Below are 25,623 nucleotides of genomic sequence, written 5' to 3'. Positions count from 1 at the left end.
CGCGTCTCGCCCTTCCCCGGGTGGTGGGCGGGGCTTACCCAAGGGCTGCCCGGCCGCCGAGTCCTTCCGGTGCTTCTTTCAGGCGGTAGTGCTTTCGCTCAGCCGGGCGCTTTAGAGTCTTCCGGTGGGAAGTCTGTCCACCTCTGCTGTTTATTTTTCCACAAAAGCAACCTCAACAGACCGTCATTCTCTTTTTCCTTCTTCGTAGTTCTGAGACACATACAGGCCAAGCGGGTGCTCCCCTGCTGGCGAAACGTCCCGGAGCGAGTTCGCTGGCGCCGGCCGCCTGTTCTTTCCGCCTCGGTTCGCCCTTTCAGTCTCCGCTTCTCCTGGTTCTTTCCCTGCTGTGCCCGAGGCGCTCCTGTCTGGAAACAAACCCATCCGGACCGTCGTCGCGCCAGCCTTCGCTTCCCTGCCCACCGCCCTTGCGACTCCACGGAAAGCTCCGACGTGGCCAAAGATCTCCCCTAAAAAGTACGATTTTTTTTTTTCTGATCATAGAAGTTATTTATATTCACTGCAGAGAATTTAAAGTATGGAAGTAGAAAACAACACCATATTCTCATCGTTGAAGTTTTAGTGTATTTTGTTTTGCAAATATTTAATATTTTTGGTTAGGGAATACATTCCCGTGGTTGAAAAATCACGGGATTTAAAAAAAAAAAAAATACGTTTGAAAGCCCTTGCTCCCTACACAAGTTACCAGTTATATTGGCTTACTGTGTTTCCAACCTCATTTTTTTTTTAAAAGCAAATACAGATGCATTTGTTTCCCACGTCTTCTTAATGAGTGCATTTTCTGCCTTCTTCTTTATGCATATTCATTTTCTTCCCAAATTGGGATCACTGGGTAAATGGTTTTGCATCCCAACAGTTACAGTTACTGTTATGTGTATTCATTAAATGCTGATGGAAAACTATGAACAGTTGTGGTTTGTAGATAGTGATGCAGAAAATGTTAGGCTTTTACTATCTATTGTGCACAGTTTCACAAGGGTATCAAAGATGTGGTGAAAAAAAGGTGAAATTGTGTACTCCAGACTAGTAAGTAAGCACAAGTGAGCCTGTGCATACCTGGTTTATTGGGTAATCCGTCCCTGGGAAGGGACTTTTGAGCAGAAGACCAAGGATGTAGGTATTTCCTAGGTGGGGCTGAAGAGAGGAGGAGGAGACCTTTGCTGGCTGAGTGTACAGCAAGTGCAGAGGCCTGGAGGCAAGGGGGAGTGAGGAGAATGGCAGGGGTTGAGGCTGGAGAAAAACCAGATGAAGAAGTAAATGATCTGAGAGTTGTCCAGATTACAAAAACATGTGGAGCACAAAAATACAACTGAATTAACAGAAAATATGTCCAGTTAACTCAGATTGAAATATAAGCGGCAATCACTCCTACCAGAAAGGATTACAGCCTGACAGTGGTTAAGAGCTTGGCTGGTAACCAGAAGGTTGGCAGTTCCAATCCACCAGTCTTTATGGATGCAGACTGCCACAGCTTTCTCCTGTGGAACAGCTGGTGAGTTTGAACCACTGACCTTTGGTTAGCAGCCAAGCACTAAACCACCGTGCCACCAAGACTCCTTAATGAGAGGGGCAGGGGGTGGCAAATTATTAAATCTGACATGGTATCCACAAGTACCAGGCAGGAGAGCAAGGGAGTCCTAATTATGCAGTTTGTGGGCCATGCCCAGAGTTTTGTATTATATCTGACAGTAAGTAAGAAGAAGCCACTGAAGAGGTTTAAAGTGGGAGAAAGATGTAATCAGAGTTGGGATTTTTGTAGGTTACTCTGGCTGAAGTCTGGAGAACTATTTGGAGAGTGGGGAGGGAGGAGTTGCCTTGGAAGTTAATGAGGAGACTATTACGGTAGTCCAGGTAGGACTAGTGTGGGGACAGTGAGGATGGGGAGAAATGGTTGGATTCTGGATAAATCTGGGAGGTAATACTGACAAGCCTTGGAGATGAGGGCATGCAGTGAGGGAGTAAGGCGTGGAGGTGCTGTTTCTCTGAAGTAGGGAACACTAAAGGAAGGCCAAGTTGGAGGGAGGTGGGGTATAAAAATTGATTTTTCTTCTGATTGTTTAAGATGCCTGTGAGACAGTCAAGTTGGAAGGAGGTTGTTGGAAATGTGGGCATGGAGTTCAAAGGTAGAAGAGTTTTCCTTAGAACTTACACATTGTTCAAAAAACACTATTAATGATTTCATTAAAAAAGGAATTTATGAGTTTATCATAATTTTTATGGCAGTTCCATTAATATTAGACATTTGGGTTATTCTGAAATTTCTGTTGTTGTTATGTGCTGTTGGGTTGATTTTGACTTGTAGCAACCCCATATGACAGAGTAGAACTGCTGTAATCTTTATGGGAGCAGATTGCCAGATCTTTTCTCCCACAGAGTGGCTATTGGGTTCAAACTGCTGACCTTTTGGTTAACAGCTACTTTTTTAATCTAGTGTCACGTTCTGGTTTGGTGCATTTTAAGATGAGACGACACTCAGAAAAAATTAACCTGTCCAGGGTCACTCTATTACTCACCTAGTCCTTGATAGCATTGAATATTCTTAACTTGCCAGTTTGACAGGAGAAAAATAGTCCAACTGTATTCTTTAATCTTTAATGAACAAATAATTTACATGACTTTGAGCAGTTTACTTAGTTGTTTTAGATATCAGCTTTGTTATGAAATGGGGATAAAAATTTGAGAATTAGATAATTCATGTATAGGATTTAACAGTGTTAAGCCTCCAAAATTGCTAGTTATTATTATAATTAATATGTTCATTATAGAAAAATTAGAAAATAGGATAGGCCAAAGTAAGAAAAGTATTTCATAATCCAGAGCTAGCTATTATTGTGACTATTTTTGTGGTTCTCCCTTTTTTAACAGGCACATATTTGCATAGGATAAGATTGCTAACTGAAGTTAAGCACATTACAAAATCTTACGTACAATTCCTATTTTGCAGGCCTCTTTGTAGCATTTAGTGCTACAACTAGTCTTGTCATTTGTCTTCTGGGGCACTACCGTCTACTTGTTTTCCACTGTTTCTTCTATCGGCATCATTCGAGGACTCCCAATTGTCACAGAACTGTGTGTTTTCTAGAAGGGAAATGAAATCAACGGTATCACACACAGCATAGAGTAAGAGAAGGACTCAGAATTAGGAATTCCAGTAGACTGGTAACATCAAAACCTGGTTGCAGTGGGATAAGCAGTGAATGGCAAGGTAAGCAGAAACTATTTTCTCTGGAAGTTTCAATGTGAAACTTTAATATGGGAAAGGATTGGGTTTACTTGTTGACGGAGGGGAAAGTTGCATTAAGAGGAAGTGTGATCATCAGATGACTGACGGGACAAGGTACCAAGAGATGAAGGGCTGGGGTATAAAAGTCAGTGGAGTTGACCTTGAACAAGGGTTGACCTTGAGACCTGTGGGAAGACAGAATGGGTAGGGATTGTGTAGATATTTAGGTTGCAATGTGAGAAATAGAAATACAGCATTTTTGCTGGACTTAACTTTCTTGATATTTTAAGAGGCAAGGCAGTCTTCCATGAATGAGGAGGTAGGGATTAAGTTGAGGACTTGAAAATGGTAGAGAGTTAGAAGAGTTGTCGAGGGGATTAGGAGAGGGAGCTGACAAAGGACGAGGGTAGGAATTGGTGAGTAGCCCTGAAGGTTGATTTCAGGCACCACGATTCTTTTGTGGCACCTATTTGAGTTGCATAGTTTTTCTCCAGGCAGTGCTCCTCCTTGGGATGAGTGGAAGGCAGATTTTAGTATTAAGTCCTAACTCACACCAGTTTTGGTTTAAGGGCATGATAGGAGGTAACATTAATCTTAAAATTTCCCTGCACCCCTTTATAATAAAAACACTCAGCAGACTAGGAATAGAAGGGAACTTCCTCAACCTCTTAAAGGGCAAGTATGAAAAATCCACAGCTAACATCACACTTAATGGCAAAAGACTGGATATTTTCCCCCTAAGGTCAGGAGTATGACAAGGGTGTCCAATCACCACTTCTAGTCAACATTGTACCGGAGGTTCTGGTAGGGCAGTTATGCTTCAAAGGACACCATCAAAGAAGTGAAGAGAGCACACAGAATGGGAGAGAATTTTTGCACATCATGTATCTGATGACACAGTGGTTGTAACGAGTTCAGGCGTAACAATTGTGAGGATGGCACAGGACCGGGCAGTATTTCATTCTGTTGTACATAGGGTCACTGTGAGCTGGAACTGACTCAATGGCACCTAACAACGACGTATCTGATAAGAGATATATCTAGGCTGTATTAAAAAAAAGCTTTGCAACTGGGTAACAAAAAGGCAACCCATCAAAACATGGACAAAGGATCTGAAAAGCCATTTCTCCGAAGAAGATATATAAATGGACAAATACATGAAAAGATGCTCAATATTGTTAGCTGTCAGGTAAATGCCAAATCACAGCCACAGTGAGATATCACTTCACAGACACTAGGGTAGCTCTATTTAAAAAGACAGGTAGTAGTGAGGCAGTGGAGAAACTGGAATACTCATACACTGCTGGGGGAAATGTAAAGTGGTGTCACTACTTTGGAAAACAGTCTGGCAGTTTCTCTGAACAGAGTTACCAAATCACTCAGCAGTTGCACTCTAGGTTACCCCAAAGAAATGAAAACATGCCCACACAGAAACTTGTACCTGAATATCAATAGCGGCATTATTCATTAATAGCCAAAAGGTGGAAACAGTGCAAATGTCCATCAACTGACAGATAAGCAAAATGTGGTATGGCCATACACTAGAATATTATTTGGAATATTTTAATAAAAAGGAATGAATTTTGTGAATATTGCCATTAAAGCTGTTACTAAAACAATTTCATTACAATGCTAGATACCATATAAAACAGGCAAAGGATGCTTGTGTGGATAACTCTTCGATCGATCAAACACAGTATCAAATACCCGTTTTTCACTTCTCTGTTCAGCTCTGACACCAGCTGCCCAGGCAGCACGTCTTTCTCTCGGCTAGCCTCCAGAGCTAGGGCAGGTCTCACAAATTAAAAGGACACAGTAGGGCCAAGTAGGCCCAAGACTCCAGATGCCAGCAGCAAGATTGGGAGTCCACAAAGCACCCTCACTTCTGACCTGCTGGCTAGAAATTCAGGGTTTTCACACTACCCCTTCAGGATGTGAGCTGCAAGCCTGGGTGGTCCCCTGGCCTCCCTTACTTCTGACCTGACTACAAATTCTTGAGTTCCCTCTACGCCATTAGGATACTGGCTGTAAGCTCAGGGATTCCTGGCCTCCCTCACTTTTGACCTGCAGGCTTCCACTGCTCCTTCAGGTTCAGTTCATGAGAATGACTCTTAGAACTCCCGGAATGTGGTGTACTTACAGGTTTATTATAGCAAAAGAGGATACAAATGAAGAGGCGCAGAGGTTGAGGTCTGGAAGGGTTCCCAACACGAGGCTTCCATATCCCAAAGGGTGTGCTGTCCTCCCACGGACGTTGATGTCCTTCTACCAGGAAGTCCACGATGCTTCCGTGTCCAGACCTTTTATTGGGGGTCTCATTACATAACGAACTCCAGCTTCTCTCCCTGAGGTCATTCCATATCACAAGGTGATCATGAGGTATTGCACAGTGGTTCTTTCTGGCCTGGCCAGCCCCCACCCCAGAGTCACCTTATCCCCACACCAGCATAAACTGGTTACTTAGGTGTGGTCTGGAGTCTTACTGAAGACACTTAAATTACAAGGTTTGTTTTTAAAGATTGTCATAAACTGAGGACAAAGACCAAATTCTTTGGATAAAGTTAATGTAACACCCACAATGCCCCTTGGATCTTTGCCATTATAAGCAGACAAATGTGTGTCAGAAACATAACCAGAATATCTTCCCGGTGGCAAAATAATTTCAATCAAGTGTTTAAAAAAAAAGACTCCTCCACATTTGGTCATCAGTATTTGACTAGTCCACATACTTTTAAGACTGGAAGCCAAACTGGATTTTGTGTCAGGCATGTTTCCGATCCCCCTCCAGTAAGTGCTAATCCTCTTTGCGTGCCTGCAAAATCCTAGCATAGGGCTTGGCATGAAGCAGGTGGCCTGATTCAACAAAAGAACCAAAGAAATACTCAGGAAAGGTCTTGCAACTGCAATTTTATTTTCTTTTGTGAAAATAAACAACTGGGAGTTTAAATTGCTCCAAAAAAAAAATCATAAAAACAAACAAAAAAAATAACAGAAGAAGCATGTGAGGTGACGAGGGAGGGGAAGAGGGTCTTTAGAACTTTGGCAGATTGTGCTAGCACTGGCCCAGGTGACAGGAGCCAGACCTTACAGCCAGGTCCTCTCTGCCACCCTGGGAGTGTGAGCAGGGGATCTTGACTGGTAAAGGTGTGGAACACAGACCTCTTCACTGAGGGAATGGCAGGCACCTTGAGTCCCTTTAAATGTTGGGGAGAACCATTTCAGAAGACCTCTTTCCCCACCAAAAGTTGGAGGCTGGGGGGTTAGCTCCCACTGAGGGAAACAGGATGCTGGTAGAAGCGAATCAGGCAATGATGTATTCTCACGTGGTAAGAGCCTTACACTGGGCAGAGAACAAAGGAGAAAGGGGCAGAACCCATGGTGCTGAGGATAAAAACTGGGGATAAGTAATAGGAAACAACTAGGAATGGGATCTAGATGAGTGAAGAGGTACCAGGTTAGACATCACAGCAACGGCACACATGCAGACTGAGTGGGGGGCATTGGGGCAGGTGGGGGTGATGACAAGAGGGAGAAGGGCAAGAAATGAAGGAGGTAGAGAGAACGGTGTCTTCTGCCCAGGTCCATCCACCACAGTGCATGCCGCTGTCTGCCGTTTGCAACTCATTAGCAACCCTATAGGACAGAGTAGAACTGCCCTGCAGGGTTCCAAGGCTGTAAATCTTTACAGAAGCAGACTGCCACATCTTTCTCCTGGGGAGTGGCTGGTGGGTTCCAACCGCTGACCTTTTGGTTGCAGCCAAGTGCTTTAACTGCTGTACCACCAGAGCTGCTCCACAGAACGTATGGGAAGCATAACACACTACTTTTCAGTTCTTTTAAAGATTTTTTTTTGTTTTGTTTTGTTTTTTAAAAAAGCTTTAAGATCAGCTACTGGTTACATCTACAAAATGCAAAGTGCTGTTGTTACCAGTCACTTCACAGAACAGTCCAGAGTGGTCAAATATTGACCAATAAAGTTACCTTTTTTTTTCTTCTGAATCATTATTACTCGATGAGTCACTTGACGACCTGAATAGGTCAGGGGGCGGCCTAGTGGGCAGACTTGGTGACCAAGGAAAGAGGCTGGGCCTGTAGCACTGGGAGGGCCTGGTGGGCATGGAGTGTGGCTGGGAAGGAAGGGGGAGAAGTCAGCAGAGCTGTGGGCATGGACCCAAGAGGGAGGGGCCGGGACAGCAGGGGAGGCTGGCTGCCCATCTGGCTAGAGGAGGTGCCTGCAGCCTTGGCTGACAGGAAGGCAGCCGAGTGGAGAGCCAGCTGGGCTCGGGTCTCTGGCTTGGTGGTGAGGGAGAGGGGCTGAGCTTGCTCCGAGTGGGTTGCAGCAGGGGCAGCTGGTGAGGCCAAGGCGGCAGAGGGGGTAGCGGGGGAGTCCAGCATGCTACCGTGGGAGGAGGCAGGGCTGTCACAGGGCTTCTCAGGGGGCAGGTACTGAACACATGGCTTCTTGCTCTTAGAGGCCAGAGCACCTAGGAGAAAAAATACAAGGAAGAGTGAGCAGCTCAAAGCTTGGAGAGGCAGGTGCTGAAGAACAGCCCTGGCTAAGGACCAAGTACCAGCTGTGTGAGTGAGCCATCTTGGATGTTCTGGCCCAGATGAGCCTCTAGATGATTGCTGCCCCTGCTGACACAATGTGGAGCAGAAGAACTGCCCAGCAGAGCCCAGTCTACCCAGAGTCCTGAGAGAATATATGGTGGTGGTGGTTTTGAGCCACTAAGTCTTGGGAAGGTTTATTATGCAGCAACAGATGACAGAGGCGTAAGGCATACCCTTTGAATAAAATAGCTTACAAACAACAGAACAGACCTGGCTATACATCTGTATTCTGGCAATCTAGGAATGCTTATGGGGAGGGAAGTAAGAATCCACAATTGCTTCTAAGGCTTTCAAGACTAGGAAACTGCATTTACAGAACACTAGCACCATAGAGAAGGGGCAATGCCAAAACTGACAAAAACCTACTTAGTATCTGACTGGAGGAAAAATAGCTGAGTTTGTCATATCTTCTTCCTTTCCTAAGTCATCACTGTTGGGATCCTTTAAAATCCGTGGCTTATGGCACAATCAGTGATAGTGTAGCACCTGCTGTGCAGCACGGTACACAGTGGGTCCATACACATATTTCACTTATATGCATTCATATGCAGATGAAAAGAAGGGAAAAAGCACTTCAGATGCTGCAAACAGTTCGATAGGCCCTTCCACTCACTGCATTGTGTACTGGTGCGAATGGCCTGAGATGGGAGGTGTGAGTCAGGTCTTCTTTAGATGGCTACGGTTCCACAGCATGTACCTGAGTGTAAATGTCTCTCTGTGCTAAGTGATTCTGGTGTAAAAAGGTATAGTACAAAGTGGCCCCTAAACTCAAACAAATGATTTCTTGGTGTTCAGGCACAGAAACACTGGAGGAAAAATGGATGCTGCCAGACTCACTGATGGGTGGAGTGTTGGTCTAATGTGCCTTCCTAAGGGAGTATCAAGGATAATGTCAACAACTTTTGATTTTTATCTTATGCATTCATTTTAGAACCTAACCCTCATTTAAGATGCAACTCCAATGAGAAGTGTCCAGGCTTTGAAGTGAGAAAGTCCTGGATCAAATCCTACCTCCACCACTTAGCAACAAGAGTGACTGGGAAAATTCCTTACCATCTCGGAGCCTCTAATTGGGCCTTTCTAAAAAGGGCTAATGTAACACCTACCTGAGTATACGTGAGGATGCTGTGAGGGAGAGGCCCTGAAAACAGCAACTACTGTGGAATGGTATCCATCAGAGACTCAGACATAAAACACAGGCGGGTGTCGCTGTGACAGCCGCAAAGAAGTAAAGGAAGCAGTGCCTTCCTTGAGACTCACCCTCTGCCTCTTGGGCTTGTTGCTGTGACTGCGTCTGTGACAGCTGCTTTTCTCTCTTCCTCTTCTTTTTCTTACCCTGAAAAATATGGCCACAGGAAGAGGTAACCAGGGACGGCCTTCTCGGGGGCTGCTGGATAGGAAGGGGAGACAGGATGGTGCCCACACTGTGTGAAGCCCTCCCTTTGTGAAGGGGATGGTGACAGGAAGCCAATTCAGATCAGCTCTCTCCAGGAGCCCTGGGAGGAGGCAGCGCGAGCCTCCTGGGTCTGCCTGCCCCTCTTTCCCATACAGTGGAGTCTTCCCATCCAACACAGGTGCCAAGGCCCTCTTGAAAGGCCTTGTCCTTTCACTGCTCTTTGGACTTTTTTTCCATCTGTGTCCCTAGAACAATGGTTTGGATCTTTTTTTGAGGGGTCCTAAGTCTCTGTCAAAATCTGATGCAGTTAGGAACCCTCTTAACAGAAAGAAGGAGATGAGAACATACACACAAAAATCTGTCTAGTTTATATGTCCCCGAGGCTAATACTTTGAGGCCCAGGGTAGGAACCCTTGGCTAGAGATACTTACCACCAGAGCGAGCCCATGGCTCACATTGCACCCTGTATTATGGAATCAAAGACAGGCCAGTTCAGATGGGAAAGGCAAAAATTTAAGTCTATCCTTGGGATACCAAAACCATTTCCGTGTTGGCCTCCTGAGAATTGAAATACCGTTCTAATTCCTACAGAAAGGGAAACCTCTCTGGTCTAAGAGTCCTCTATAAAGGTAATTAACTTCCTATTCCTGGCTTCCTCTTACAGATGCTGCTTTTGGGGTCTGAGTGTCCCCTGCTTAGAGTAGGCACTCACATAGTTGTCCCGGGCCGACCAGGTTGGATAGAGCTGGGAGTGAAGCTGCCGTTCCTTCCGGGCCAGCTCATAGTACTTGGCCTGTTCTTCTCGAGACAGGTTGTGCCACTAAGAGAGAGAGGGTCAGAGACGACTTGAAACCAGGAATCCGGAAGATCCTCACCCCTTGCGGCCCAGGCTCCTTCCACGGGTTGGAGGACAAGGGCAGGTCTTACCTTTCTTCCCAGGATTTGGTTAATGGCTGCACTTTCCTTCAGAGTGCACTCAGCCACCACCTTGGCCCGCATCTCCTTCATATACAACATGAAGGCATTCAGAGGCTTCTTCACATGGGGCTTCTTTTCTTCCTCCTTTTTCACCGTCACTGGTGATTTCCTGGGAAGTCACATGGCTGCAGGTTAGCCTGGCTCAGCTGTCATTGACCTACCTCACTGACCCTGGCCTCTTGTTGCGGGGACAGCCCAACCATCTCCGGGTAGGGAGCCGAGCTGCCTTGATGCTAACTCGAGTTGCCACGGCAGCTTGCTGCACCTGAGCACCTTCCACAAGTGGTTGCCAACCTCTGAAATCTCTCAAAGGCATAGTCTTTGAAAATCCCCCCAGTAATTTCCTGACAGAGGAACAGAGGGGGGTGGTTAGAGTGGAGATAATTCTTCCTTGTGCAGGCACACACTGGCTTCAGGTGACAGGAATGGGGTGGGGCACTTGGCAGGAACAAGAGGGTCTCCCTGGCCAAGAAGTACTGTCTCAGGCTTCCCTGTCACGCTTATGGCACGGGCCTGGGTGCTGATCTCAGCTCTGCCTTCAGACAGCCACGTGGCCTGGAGAAAAGGCTCTCGTTCCTGGGCTGCCCATTTGGCGTGTATCACAGGGGGATGGAGGCCAAAAGTTTTCTCAGGTTCTCTTTCAGCCTCTAAAACCTGATCCTAAAACTTTTCCTAATGCGAGAAAAGATGCATGAGGTCTCTGGAAGGATGGGAACACAGAAAGTCAAAGGGAACAAGTCAAAAGGGGGAGATGTGACTGAGGGAGGCTGCCGGGCTGCTCGTCAAATGAGAAAAATGGCGTCTGCTGCTTGGAGACTGGCCACACCATCCCTACCCCAACTGCCAGTTCAAAATCGCACCCTCGCACCCCCAGTCCAGGCTGCCTGCCACTTACACGCTCACCGCTGGGCTCAGGCTGGGGGGCGTTGGCTCCTGCTTGACGATGGGGGAGACAATGGCGGGGTGGGGGATCCCTGAGGTGGGCAGACCAGGATGGGCCGGAGCCACCATGTGAGGGGAGAACCGACTGGTAACCAGGCTGTATACAAGGAGGAAAGAAATGACAACAGAGGGATTCAGGCTGAATGCCTGTTACCTAGCAGGGACAGGGATGGCTCTATGCCTTTAGGGCAGAGACCTGTAAGGCCATTCATCTTCCTCTATAGAACCAGACGGGGGAAATGCCTAATAACTCTGCCCTTCCCCACACACATGCAGAATGATGATATCTGGTGCCGGAAGCAGGCAGAATGAAGAACACATGAGAAGGTATAAAGGGCCAGAGCAGGGTACCACACAGTGGGCAATTGGGCATATGCTGTGCAGTGTATTATTTTTATCACTGGAGGTGCGGTCATCATGCCCAGGACAGAAACACCATTTCAAAGCCTCTTCTGACATCATTTAAGGAAAAAAAAAAAATCTTCTCCCAGTTCTCTGGCTTTGGTGTGATGGACTCAAATGTTTTCTGTGACACGAAGCCCAACCTGTCGGGGGGCCATGGCAGGAAGATGGAATGCTAGGGCTTTGAAGCTCTTAGAGATGGGAAAACAAACAGCTGTCTGTAGTCTCCATCCCAGTCTGGGGACAGGGCACGGGCAAGAGAAGGCCCCTCATCAAAGAGGGTGGGGAGGAAAGTGAGCCCCTGCCTCCTCATTAACGACAAGAAAAAGACCATTTGATAGTCTGTGATGGTGAAGTCACTAGGGAACAGGTGTCCCCTGTATGGCCACTTGGTGCTCTTAGCCCCAGCCCTGGACTCACCTGGACATCGAGGCATTCATGGCCAGGGCAGGATAAGAGTGCCGGAAGCTGCCAGGAGGCAGGGAGTACATGGGCTGTCCTTGTCTGGAAGGGCCAGGAGCGAGGAAATCCGGTCAGCATTTTAGTTAAAACGGGAGAGTTCAGGACGGAGAATGAGAGGATTTGGGAGAAAGGATAAGAAATAAGGGTCTGGAAGTAGCAGTAAGAGTGGGAGAAGGGGCCTGAGCAGGAAGGTCTAAGGGCTGGGCTTTGCCTCTGAAAAGGCTCGGCACCAAGAGCTGGGTCTCCCTATGGGCCTCAGGGGTGGCTGGAGATGCAGAATGCAGAGCTAAGCATAAGGAAGAGATGGGGGTAAAAAAGGCTGTGAGTTTCCTTACTGTGGGACGAGCCAGCCGAGGGGATGTGGGATTTGTCCGACAGCTCCGGGTGACAGTGGATAATACGGTGACAGCTCAGATGGGTGAGGGGGCCGGGGGATTCCTGGTTCCAAAGAGAGAGGCGTCAGACTGTTTCCTGGCCCTAGCTTAACACCTTGAAGTAACATCAAAGTGGACATCCCCCTGCCCCCAGATGGTCTGGAGCTTGGAAGGCCCTATTCTTTCATTATCCTTGCTGCCTGTCACTTCCCTGGTGCCTCTGGCCAGTCAGTCAAGAACATGTTCAGAGTGAGGTGGGACAATGGATCTTCTCTGTAAGGATTCCATCTCTGGGGGTAGGAGTGACTCCCAGCTGCCTGTTATACAGGAGTTAGGTTCATCTGAGAGAGGGACCAGATGTCCTGGGCTAACAGAGACCCAGGGCCTCCCCCAGAGTCCTCTGTTAGGTAACTCTCCAGAAAACCTGTCTCATTCATGGAGAAATAAGCTTTGGAGTTCTGTTCCACAGCTGTCCTTTCTTATCTGTAATTTGTAGTAACCTTTATTTCTCCAAAGAAAGGCTCCCAAGATGTTTTGAGCCATAGCTACATTGTGGGAACTCTGTGAAAACCATGGCTCCCCGGATGGGTAGGTCTGGTGTGCGAAGTAAAAAATAAAAGCTAGTCAGCCTTACCACTTTATAGGCATACTTATAAGTCTGACTACACTGTTTGAAAATACTCAGTTTAGGGCAAAGTTCTTGGTCTGGGAGACAGAGCCTGCCCCTGTGTTAAGTTCAGTCAAGAAGAAGCTAGAAGAGATTTTTTCCTCCAGCTCCATCCAGTCTGCTACTGAAGTGTTAAGAGATTCCAAAGCCAACGAAGTGACAGACCAACATCAAATGCTCATTACTGAGGAGCCAGGCCCCATGTGTCAGGGGCTCTCCTTGCATACTCATCTGATTTCCTTTAATCTTCACAACGACTCGGTGATGTGGAGGGTACAGGAAAGGTAGATGGAGAAACTGAAGAGGCCAGTTATTGGGCAAGTTCATAAGCTGTTACCATTACCCAGGAAGGAAAGCCTGCCCACCCAGTCTGGTCCAGCCTGCGTGGCAGACAACTTACCTGTCTTTGGATCAATCTCTGGGGAGAGGTGTGTGGGAGGGGAGCCAGGGGAGAAGTGGTCATTGCTGTAGGTGATGAGGGGCGTCAGCGGGTGCATGTGATGTGGGTGCTGTACAACAGGAACTTTATTAGACTGAAAGACAGAGAGAAACAGTTGCCAAGGAGATGGACAGTAAAACCAGCCGTCACCAACTGGGTCTAATAGGTGCCAGGCATTTTCCATGCAACATCCCCTTCAGTCCTCTTAACAGCCCTATAAGAGAAGGGCAGCAGTCCAAACGGCACAGAAGGGACCACCAGAATGGGGGAAGAGATTACACTTATCCTCCAACATAGTCTCTCCAGGACAGCCCCTGGTCATTCACTTCACGTAGACTCTGTGGAGCTGACTCCAAAGGCTGCTGAATGAGAAACTGTGCTCTGCGTAATCTCAGTGAATGTTAAGAGACCCAACACTTCCCAAGTACATTTCATGGAAGTAGCAGCTCTCAAGTTCAAGTCTACAGTGAAAGAGACTGGGGACAGAACAGTGGGGAAATTGTCACCATCAGACCACACATAATCAGTTAACCTGACCAGATGTCACAGATTGAGGGACAAAGGACTTCACTTGAAGCTGGCTTATGAAAATAACCTGAACGATCATGATGCCTTTGTTCTCCAAATCAGCCAGACAAATAGGGGCCACATAGGCCCCTCACCTGGCTGGCTAACTTCAGGAAGGGGAGTGGGGCTAATACCCAAAACCCAGTGCCCTCAAGTCGATTCCGACTCATAGCGACCCTGTAGGACGGAGTAGAACTGACAGTCATGCGTATTCACTGGGGTTCCAAAGGCAAGGAGACCCTGGACCTTAGAGCACTCTCTTTGGGTCTCTTCAATTGTCAAGAATATCCATGGGCCACGGACAGGAGAGGGAGCAGCAAGTCCCTGGGGACAATGGAGGTCCCCCAGACCTTGTCTGATGCGATTTTATGCTTGTATTTTTTCAGGTTATGATAAATGGGTAACCATAAGTATAGGTAATAGTTTTCACAAGTTCTGAGTCATTCTAGTGAGTTACTGAACCCACCAGGGGCAGTGATAACCAGCAGAGAAGTTGGCATTTGCCTATTTGGCAGGGGCTGGAAGGACATCGTTCTAACCTGTGGAGCCGCGACTCTGGGTGGTTAGAGAAAAAAGTGCCACATGGTAGCTGGTGTCAGGATGATAAAGTGAGAAAGTGGGGATATGAGTTATCTTCCACATATTGGAAGTTAGCCTTATGTCAGCTATTATTCATACACAGGCACAACCCAAGAAGACTTCAAACACTTCTCCCCATAACACTTCAAATACTTTGCTGACCTAACTACCCATTTCATTTGATTTAAAACACCACTGGAATTAAGGGGCACCCTGGTGGCATAGTGGTTAAGAGCTACAGCTGCTAACCAAAAGGTCAGTTGTTCGAATCCACCAGGTGCTCCTTGGAAACCCTATGGGGTAGTTGTACTCGATTTTTTTGGGCTGTCTTATATTACTACTAAGAAAGTAAGACTGGCATGCCGTTGACATATCCTGATTCAGGGTTGTTAAAATGGGGAAAAACTGCAGCTTAGAATTGGTAAACTATTAATTTTTTAATTGTTTTAACCTAATCCGAGCAACAATAAGGATATTTTTTTTAAGAATAACTACAATTTATTGAGCACCTACACTACAAGCGAAGCCCTGGTGGTGCAGTAGTTAAGAGCTCAGCTGTTAGCCAAAAGGCCAGCAGTTTGAATCCACCAGGCGCTCCTTGGAAACCCTATGGGGCAGTTTTACTCTGTCCTATAGGGTCACTATGAGTCGGAATCGACTCAACATCACACAACAACAGCAACACTACAAGCACAGGGCTGGCAAAATGTCTAGCAAAGAAGCTATGATAACCCTCACTTTACAGATTAAGAGACTAAGGCTCGGAAAGACTAAGTGACTTAGCCCAGGACACAGAGCTAAGAAATGTCAACTGGAATTCATATGGTTCTGATAAACCCAGAGTGTTTTATATTGCCTGCCTCTCAAAGACCGAAAGGACAGACTTTTTTTTTCTTTAAATATAGTAAGGAAAATGAGTTACTCAGGGAGAAGAAATTATTTGGAGGCAACTCTGAGGCTTGAACTCCAAACTGATGTCTTCCCACTTGATTTTTCATTTCATCGATTCCGTGAACCCTTCTGCCCTTCCGTATGGTGCCTATTTGGTGCTCATGATGCAAACCCGCATCTATACATTTCCTTGATATCCGTGTGCTGACAGCAGTCTTGTTCCACTTTCAGGAGCCTTTGCAGAGAGGAAGGGGCCCCAGTGGTGCAGTGGTTAAGTGCTTGGCTGCTAACCAAAAGGTCTGCGGTTCAAACCCAGCTTCTCCGCAAGAGATAGATACAGCTGTTGGCTTCTGTAAAGATTTACAGCCTTGGAAACCCTATAGGGCAGTTCTACCTTGTCCTATATGGGTTCTACTTTGTTCTGTAGGGTCACTATGAGCCGGAATCGACTCGATGGCAACGGCCCGGTATTTTTTGGACTCAGAGGGAAGAGGCCTCAAACCCAGGATCCTAATCCCAGATCCACAGATATGAGGCAGAGGATTCAGACTGTTCATATCACAACCACCAGGTGGCGCCAGCTGCTGGCTGGGCCCTGCTGGTGGAAATGTGCTTTGCCAAGGACAGCTTCCTGTCACCTCTCTTGGTTGGTTCATTTGACAGCATGTAACGAATTCTCAAATTATTTTCGTGTGTTCACTTACCTGTTTTTGAAGATGTCTCCATGCACATATCACACAAATAAAAGTATAAAAATTTTACTTAAGATCAGGTTTCTGGGAAACCCCAATGCATTTAAATGATGCATTGGTGTTTCCTGGAAACAACTTTGTCTAAAGGGTGATTTTTAGTATTATAAAAGTAATAGAATTAGTACTACAGTGATAGTAAATGGTAAAAGAAATAACTGCAATTCTAAAACTTTTTTTTTTTTTTTTTTTAAGGACTAAATAGAAGCACACCAAAATGTGAACCGTGGGTACGTCTGAATGGTGGAAACACGGGCAACCCTGTTTTTATTGCCTCCCTTTCTGTTTATTTTCCAATTTTTAATTATCATTCTACTACTTAAAAATATAACACAAATTTTAAATGTGACTATATTATAAAGGATTTAGAAAACATAATCACACCATCTGAACTCAGTAGCTATTGTCCATTCTGAATTCCTGTGCACCTGTTTATTTACAGGCAGTCCCTGCATTAGGAATGTCCGACTTAACGAGACAACCCCCATAAAGCCAATTATATTAAAAATTTGAAGTACATACAATGGTTTGTGATAACAAATAGTTGCTACTTTGTGATGCACATCAAAACATTATCATTATTATATTTTAATAATACATGGAAGCAGAAGTCAAGAAATCAAGTGACGTATGGCATTGGGCAAATCTACTGCAAAAGACCTCTTTAAAGTATTAAAAAGCAAAGATATTACCTTAAGGACTAAGGGTACACCTGACCCAAGCCATGGTATTTTCAGTTGCCTCATATGCATGTGAAAGATGGACAATGAATAAGAAAGACCGAAGAATTGATGTGTTTGAATTATGGTGTTGGCGAAAAATATTAAATATACCATGGACTGCCAGAAGAATGAACAAATCTGTCTTGGAAGAAGTACAACCAGATTTCTGCTTCGAAGCAAGGATGGTGAAACTTCTTCTCACATACTTTGGACATGTTATCAGGAAGGACCTGTCCCTGGAGAAGGATATCATGCTTGGTAAAGAAGAGGGTCAGTGAATAAGAGGAAGACCTTCAATGAGATGGACTGACACAGTGGCTGCAACAATGGGGTCAAATATAGCAACGATTGTGAGGATGGTACAGGACCGGGCAGTGTTTCGTTCAGCTGTACGTAGGGTCACTGTGAGTTGGAACCGACTCCGGGGTACCTAACAACTACTAACATTATTATGTTAAAGATGTTTTGGTGTATCTGGACGTGTTCCTTTAATGTTTTTTATGTATAGAAAAGTACACTATATACTAAGACAAACATCTAACTGACATTAGATATGAACTGTACCTAATTGTTCTGACTTACATACAAATTTGACTTAAAGACAGACTTAGTTACGGAACTCCTCTGTAATCCAGGGAGTGCCTGTACATTTGCCTGTATAACTTCTAGTCATCCATGTTAAAACAGCTAATGGTATTATGAAATCCTGACTTCCCACGTGCTGAGTGTGGCCTCATCAGAAGCTGGCAAACAGCACTGAATGGGGGTAGAGTTAAGTACAAAGCAGGGAAATGAGCGTTAATGTACTCACTTAAACGCTCTGTGAGTTACTTCTGTCCCCATTAGGTAGTATCACTGTCTAGAAAATAGACTGGGAGGCGATTGCAGAGGGTTTACAAAAGGAGAGAGGAAGGCAAACTTTTCCTCAGTCAGTCTGAGAAGAAGCCGCTGGGTTCATAAGCAAGAATTGTTTTCTCTTGGGACCAATGGAGGGAAGGCTGTCTTTGGCGGTAGCTGTGCTCAGGGCATCCAGGCAGCACACACTCAGGCCAAGGTCAGGGGTGCAGGGACTCACTGTTCATCTCTCAGTGGACAACCCCTGTAGGGGCTCACCGTCTGTCTCAGTGAACAACCCATGTAGGGACTCACTGTCCGTCTCAGTGGACAACCCATGTAGGGATGCACTCTCTGTCTCTCAGTGGACAACCCACATAGGGGCTCACTGTCCGTCTCTCAGTGGGCAACCCTATAGGCGCTCAATGTCTGTCTCTCAGTGGTCAACCCCTGTAGGGACTCACTCTCTGTCCCTCAGTGGACAACCCTAGTACACACAGCATGCACAAGCCAAGGCACGGTACACAGCAAGGTAGCCAAGTCCAGATTTATCCAAAGAAGAGCATCTCGGACCTCGTTCCTTCTGTCTCATTGCTCCAACACACCTTTCCTCCAGCCCAGGTGTTTCTTCGTCTGTTCCTAGAGCTAGTCAAGGCCAGAGCTCTTTAAATTCCTGGCCTCTGAAGAAGCAATGTGTCCATTCTCTCACTATTCAGAACTTGCTTTCAAGCTTAAAGTCTACTCCAACACAGCTCCTCAACAGTCCCAGCAGACACCTCAAGTCCAAGGTCCTCACAAAGTCTCCATTCTCCTGTTCACTCACGATCCTCTTTTCTTCTGGATTTCAGAGAGCAGAAGGATGGGGTTTGTGGCTCAGGCACAGATAAGCCTAATATTTACCATCATTCACAGACCTGCCAACAGACTGCTCAGGAAAAATATTCAGAGTCTTACTGGACTGCTGTCATTTTTAAGAAACCTGTTTCACCCTTCTTCAACTATCTATTTACAGATGGAGGCAACCTTCTCTGGGGCAGGGGGCAGACTTTCAAGAGATTCCGCCTAAAAGCAGGGCTTGGGGGAAAAGGAAATTGGCATTGCTCTTAAATTATCAGCCCATCCTCCAGGGGAGGGCAGGAGCTGTGAAGTGGTCACAGAGGCACTATCCCCTCAGGACAGGGACTGTTGAGCTGCAAGACGAGGGGCTGGAAAGAGGCCTCCAAGGGCTTTGTCTCCAGCTGCAACAATCAATGTTATTCTGATTCTGCTGTCTGGGACAGGTGATCTGCGAGACCTGAGTCTCTATACTTCTTTGATCATAGACCCCAATCAATAAAAAGTGCCAGTTCTGGTATTTTTTTTTTGCTCAATAGTAGTATTTTCAGCTAATGTTTCTTGCAGGACTCTTTCCAAGCTACTTGTACATCTCCTTAAGGGTATTTTAGTTAAAACCAAGAGACCTGTAAATCCACATAGCTGAGCTCAGGTGCAGTGCCGTTAAGCTGCAATGTTCTGGAAGCCAGCAGGTGAGTGAAGCCGCAGCTATTCATCCCCTACCACCCCCACCACGGGAGGTCCGGGTTTGCCTCCGTAGTCCTTACATTCCATACAGTAAAGATTAATGGGACATGTAAATTTTAGACAGTGGTTTTTTTTGTTTTTTTTTTTTTCCTTTTCCCCTTCCCTATGTCACCTGTGGAAACCTTGGTGGAGTAGTGGTTAAGTGCTATGGCTGTTAACCAGGAGGTCAAATCCACCAGGAGCTCCTTGGAAACTCTGTGGGGGCACTTCTACCCTGTCTTATAGGGTCACTAGGAGTTGGAATCGACTCGACGTCAATGGGTTGTTTTTTTTTTTTTTTTGGTTTAAGTCACTTGTGTATCTCCAGGGAACATCCTATGGCTGCACCCTCTTAGAGCCAGAGGCTGCCGAGGCCCTAGCCTGTGGCAGGGAGTGTGCTGGAGGCCTTGAGAGACCTAAAGATACAAGTCTCTGCCCTGAAGGAGATCTTTCAGGGCAACAGGACAGAAAAAATTCTGAGGGAACTGGAATGTGCCTCCGGGCCTTTCCCCCAAAGTGGCAGTTTTGAAGTCTTTGCAAGTTGGACTGGACATAAAATTCCTGGGATAAACATTTCTTACCAAAACTCTGACTTTTCCCTCATTTGCTAGCATTAAGGATTGCAAAAGAGAATCTTGAGGTTACCTTGATTTGTATTCCTTTCGCACTAGCCCTTTTTTCCTCTGCGTGAATATGCCTGTTGGGAATTTTTAAAAAACCCTTGCAATTCAAATGATTGCCAAGATGTGTTTAGGTGAATGTCAATTTTCATTTAATTATTTCAAGGGAGCTCTTTTCATCTGTAAATTCACGTTTTTGTTTGTAAAGCTCATTTTAACTTTCTTACAGTCTTTTTCATTTGCTTTGGTCTATTCTTCAGGAACACCATTGGTAGATTAGTATCTTGGTTTCTCTTCTCTGAATCTATCATCTTTTTCACCAGTGTTATCAGTGGCACAGATTTGACTTACCACACATTGTCAATTCTGCTCTACATTGAAATTAATGAGTGGGAAGCAGGAGGATGAGTAAGAATTTCAGAGAAGCTAAACTTCAGTAACAGAAACCAACAGAAGGAATGACGGAGCAGAAGGTCATCGATGCCTGCTGAAACTAGTGGGTGAAAGCTTGGTAGCTTCAAAGGCTATCCCTACAAAGCACTTGTGTTAATAACAGTTGACATGAGGCTTATTTCCAAAATGTAAAGATAACTCATATCCCTACTTTCCCACTTCATTCTGACACAACCCACCCACATGGCACTTTGTCTCTCTAACCCTACCCACCAAGAGTTGGGTCTCCATGAATTAGGACTGTCCTTCTAGTGTTTGGCAAATGTGGGTTCAATAATTTGCTACAATGCCCCAAAGAACTCACAGAGATGCCTCCACTTACAGTGTACCCATTTATTATAACCAGAAAGGACACAGGCAAAGAGATACATCAGGCAAGATCTGGGAGAGGTCCCAGCAGACAAAGCTGTGTAGCCTCTTCTCCTGTGCATGGATGTTCTAGCCAGTCCAGGAAGCCCAAAAGAAAGTGCTCCAAGGCCCAGATTCCCTTACAAGTCATTGGGACCTCAATGCATATGCCTGACTGAGCCCTGCGCCCCTTGGACACAGGTGTTCACACAGCGTCCAAATCACATAACGTTCTATTTCACAGAATGTATCTGGATGTTAAGTGATGCCTACCTGTATATCCATACAGTGGAATATGATTCTGCCATAAAGAGAAATGAAGGCCTGATACAGGCTACAACACAGATAAACCCTGAAAACATTACACTGAATGAAATAATCCAGATACCAAAGGACAAATATTGTAGGATCCCATTTATATGCAGTATCTAGAATAGATGAATGCAGAGACAGAAAGCAGATTAGTGGGTACCATGGGCTGGGGATGGGGGTACGGGAATTGGGGGGAGGAAAAAAAAGGCACCCAGGAAGACAGTGGCAGAGTGAACAGCTGGTAGGTGTTTCTGCCTCTGTACCATCTTCATCTAGATTTGTTCTTTACATTTTCCCTTATTTTCTATGCCCCCCCAACCCTGGGTTCTAGATATGCAGCTTAACAACTGAAATTTATAACTATCACCTAAAAATATGACCACCCTATAAAAACCGGATACAGCCAACCTAAACTTTTGGGAGACTGCAACCACTTCCAAGTGATATGAATTATTCTACTCCCAGGCCTTTGGAAGCACCTCCCTGTGACTCAAAAAACAAACAAAAAAAAACCAAACCACAACAAACCATACCCGTTACCGTTGATTCCAACTCATAGCGACCCTATAGGACAGAGGAGAACTGCCCCATAGAGTTTCCAAGGAGCACCTGGTGGATTTGAACCGCCGACCTTTCGGTGACTCAGTTGCATTTATTAGGTATCTCCCTGGACAGGGAGCATTTTCATGCCACATAGAAAGCAACTTACAGGTCTACACACACACGGAAAAGAAACACTACGCAGCATTATATATTTGTAGGTTGTGGGATTATAAGTCTTTTTCTGTGCCTTTTCGCATTTTCTACACAGTGCATGTATTATTTATGGCTTCAAAAATATTAAAAAAAAAAAAAAAAGTCCTGAATAAGACGGATTGGATCAAAAGCTCTTTGAGCTCCTACTCTGTGCCAGACACACGACAGGTGCTGGGTTGTGAAAGAAAAAAAAAAAAAAAAAGAACAAAATATATGGTATTTCTATCTTTGTAGTGGTTATATTCTGCAAGTACATGTATTTGTGTCTTGTGGCTGGGTGTAGTGGAGGGTAGGGCTACAGGGAAGAGGTCGGTGGAGGGGAAGGTGGGGCCGGGTCCATGGGCCCATGGTGAGGCCAGGTAATAGTCTATAACCAGTGAGATCACAAATCTGATACTGCGAACAGTTAACTATAAAATGTTACGGTGGATTAGTTTTAGAACTTGTTTTGAAGGTGTCAAACCTGAGTAGTAATCATACCTAAGGAGCCCTGGTGGCACAAACCGTGAAGTGCTCAGCTGTCAACCTACAGGATGGCAGTCTCTGCAGGAGAAAGACCTGGCGATCTGCTTCTAGAAACATTACAGCTAAGAAAACTTTATGGGGCAGTTCTGCTTTGTCACACAGAGTCACTTTGAGTCAAATCAAGTCTATAGCACCCAGCAACAACAACCGTCATACCTAACTCTACCCCCTACCCTTGCCTGGTTATGGTGGTTTACACACACTGAATTGATGGGAGACAGCAAATGTCAGGCTGTTTCCTTCGCTTGCCCTTCTCCCAGGGCAAACCTCATTCTTAAAACGTTTTACTCATGATTCTAAAATAAATGTCATAATTGCAAGTGTTTTTAAAAAAGCCAGCACCCAAAACCTCCATGAGCACTTCCTGAAAACCTTCAAGTCCTACTCACACCTGTAGCCTATCGAGAAAAGCAACCAACCAACCAAAAAATCCACTGCCATCGAATTGATTCCGACTCACAGCAACCCTATAGGACAGAGTAGAACTGCCCCATAGAGATTCCAAGGAGCACCTGGTGGATTTGAACTGCTGACCTTTTGGTTAGTAGCCATAGCTCAACCACTATGCCACCAGGGTTTCCATCGAGAAAACCAGCACCTTGTAAATGGGAAATGGGGGTGGGGGATCGTGTTTGGCTCTTCCTTTCCCTTGGCTCTGATACAGATACCCCGATAAGGCAGTGATTCCCAACTCTGGCTGCATCTTAGAATCTTAAAAAAAAAAAAAAAAAAGCTTCCATACCAACCCCACCCCAGACCAATTAAGTCATAGCCTTGGGGGATTAGATGCTAAATTCTATAGGCTCATTATCTCTATTAGCTTCGCAATTGTCCATTTGTTCTGGCAACTAATTCAGGCCCACATCATCTCATAGCTTTGCTAATTAAACAGTATTATAATTGTTCTCTCAGTCTCTAATCTTCCAGTAGTAGTGGGGGGGGGGGGTTGGAGGTGGTGGTAAGCTAACAGTCATTGAGGGCTTACTTGGTGTGAGGCACTATTTTAAGCTCATTGTACGCAGTGCTTCATTTTCTCACAACTCTCTAAGGTCCCTCCCTCTACTATTCTCCATTTTACAGACAAGGAAACTGATGCAAAGAGAGAGGAGGTAATTCGCCTGGAGCTGGGATTCAAACCACCTGAATGCTATAGCATCAGCACCCACACCCTCCTCTCCGGCTCCCTCGTATCTCAGAAGCTGAAATGAGATTCTCTGTGACTAAAATGGTGGTCTTCTCCCAAGTTTTAGAATTCCAAGTTAATTTTAAAGCTTTCTCCCATAAATGTTCCCTGAGCATTTGATGCCAGTTTCTGCTTTTTCTACATTAGAATACAGAGCACAGTGATATACAATTTACTGCAAAATTATCCATTTTGCTATCTACAATGGAATGTATCAACAGTTGATGCTTCTCTGTCCTCAGACAAAGAAGGCCCTGCTCCATCACAACGCTAACTATTATCTGCAGAACACACGTTTGCACAGGTTGGATGTTTGCTCGGCAGTCAGAGCCGTGGGAATAGAACCTTGTGGAGAGTTTAGGGATTTCACGTCACTTCCACAGGGGTAAGAAGTAAAGATGAGTAGCTGATTTATTTCAGGAAAAGAATCTAGGAAGAATATGGAAGTTCAGAGAGGACAAATAACTGAGGAGAAATATATTAATACAGCATCACAAGACAATGAAAAGGGAATGCCAGGAAGCAGAAAGCAGTAAATACTGTCAGGTGTCACCTATGTTGAGAAAAAGTAGGAAGACAATAACTGGACTTAGTTATTAGATGGAAACTGGAGAACCGAGCCAGGCTGCAATAGACTGGAGAATCAATGACACAGCCCTTGATTGAGAATCTGGATGGTAAACATTAGAAAGGAAATAGGATAATACTCACAGGAGGAAGAAGGTTAGGCCCAAGTTTTTTATTTTTCAAAAATGGATTGTTCTGTGTAACCGACAGGGTAGGAAATTTAGGATACTTTTGTTAGTTGTGTAGGGAAATCCAGTCACCAGCTGCTGTCGAGTCAACTCTGACTCATGGTGACCCCATATGTGTCAGAGTAGAACTGCACTCCATAGGTTCAGAAGTAGCTTGCCAGGCCTTTCTTCTGTGGCTCCTCTGGATGGACTCAAACCTCCAACTTTTTGGTTAGCGGCCGAGCTTGTTACTGCGTTAACCATTTTCACCACAGGGACTTAGAAAGAAATCACGTCCTCTACAAGTAGATGGAGGCTTTAGACAATACGCAGAGATAGCTGGTGTGGGGAAAAGAGATGGCCCAGGATGGATGGGAGGCAGGCAGAGACCAAAAAGAACAGGGATTTGAGACAGTTAATGAGATGGCTGTGCTGGGACAGGGGACAAGCCAGGTTCCTGCTGGGTGGCTGTGGGATTGCAGGTTCTCTGCCTTAACTGACTGGCACCACTAGAGGGCACCTGTACTTCACATGTGGCAATCCCAAATGGGAGTCCTGGGCGCCAGAGCCACCACACTGGCCTGTCTATCCCTGGGTGCAGTCTGGGATATGTATGCTCCATTCGATGGGCGGCTCATGACGTCGTGACATGCCATAGAACCTGCTTCAAGATATGTGCATTTCTCAGGGGCAGCCTGGGCTGGTCCTGCAGCTTGCTGTTCCCTACACAGGTGCTCTGCCTCTCCTAGACAACCATGAAATCGGTCCTCGCCCTGTCTCCCAGCACATGCCTGTGACAACCATCTGACAACTCTACAGGACATCATTTTATAAGCTACCAAGGGCTCACGATTTCTGGAAATCACACAGACTTACTGCAGTATTATTTATCTTTCTATATGTAACTTTTCTCCTCAACTGGACTCAGCTTTTAATGAACAAGGGCTATCAGGATGCCTTAAAACGTCATGAATCAGATAAAACGATGTCTGCAGTTTGCTTTGAAACAACACCCCTGTGGTGGGAGGGTGGGGGCGTGGATGAGGGGAACAAAGGAGTTCCTTAATAATTCTTTCCACTTTTGTACATATTTGGAGTTTTCTATAATAAAGTTTTAAAAAACAAACTGTATCCCCCATGCCTTATACCTAGTAGAGTGGTGACAATGACACCCTCAGTCTCCCAGTCTGTAAAATGGGTGACAGATCATGCCAGCTGGGTTTCCTTCTAGCTGCACCCTCTATGGTTCTGAGGCTCACTGTACAAGTAGCAAGCACT

At 45.6% G+C, this 25,623-nt stretch overlaps 1 long non-coding RNA gene across 2 annotated transcripts; it reads left to right on the top strand.

The window, feature by feature from the left end:
- The first annotated feature begins 31 nt into the window (after positions 1 to 31).
- LOC104846904 (uncharacterized) lies at positions 32 to 25,623 on the top strand. Of its 2 annotated transcripts, XR_010317957.1 has the most exons (4): positions 32 to 474; positions 2,963 to 3,223; positions 16,494 to 17,409; positions 23,509 to 25,623. It is a non-coding gene; the product is annotated as an uncharacterized LOC104846904 (long non-coding RNA). The 2 variants fall into 2 exon arrangements; XR_776032.3 differs by lacking the exon at positions 23,509 to 25,623 and having other exon boundaries at positions 37 to 474; positions 16,494 to 23,502.

The sequence above is a fragment of the Loxodonta africana genome, chromosome 15 (genome assembly GCF_030014295.1).
Source record: "Loxodonta africana isolate mLoxAfr1 chromosome 15, mLoxAfr1.hap2, whole genome shotgun sequence".
Taxonomy (NCBI): Eukaryota; Metazoa; Chordata; class Mammalia; order Proboscidea; family Elephantidae; genus Loxodonta; species Loxodonta africana.
This window is presented reverse-complemented; position numbering and strand designations above follow the sequence as displayed.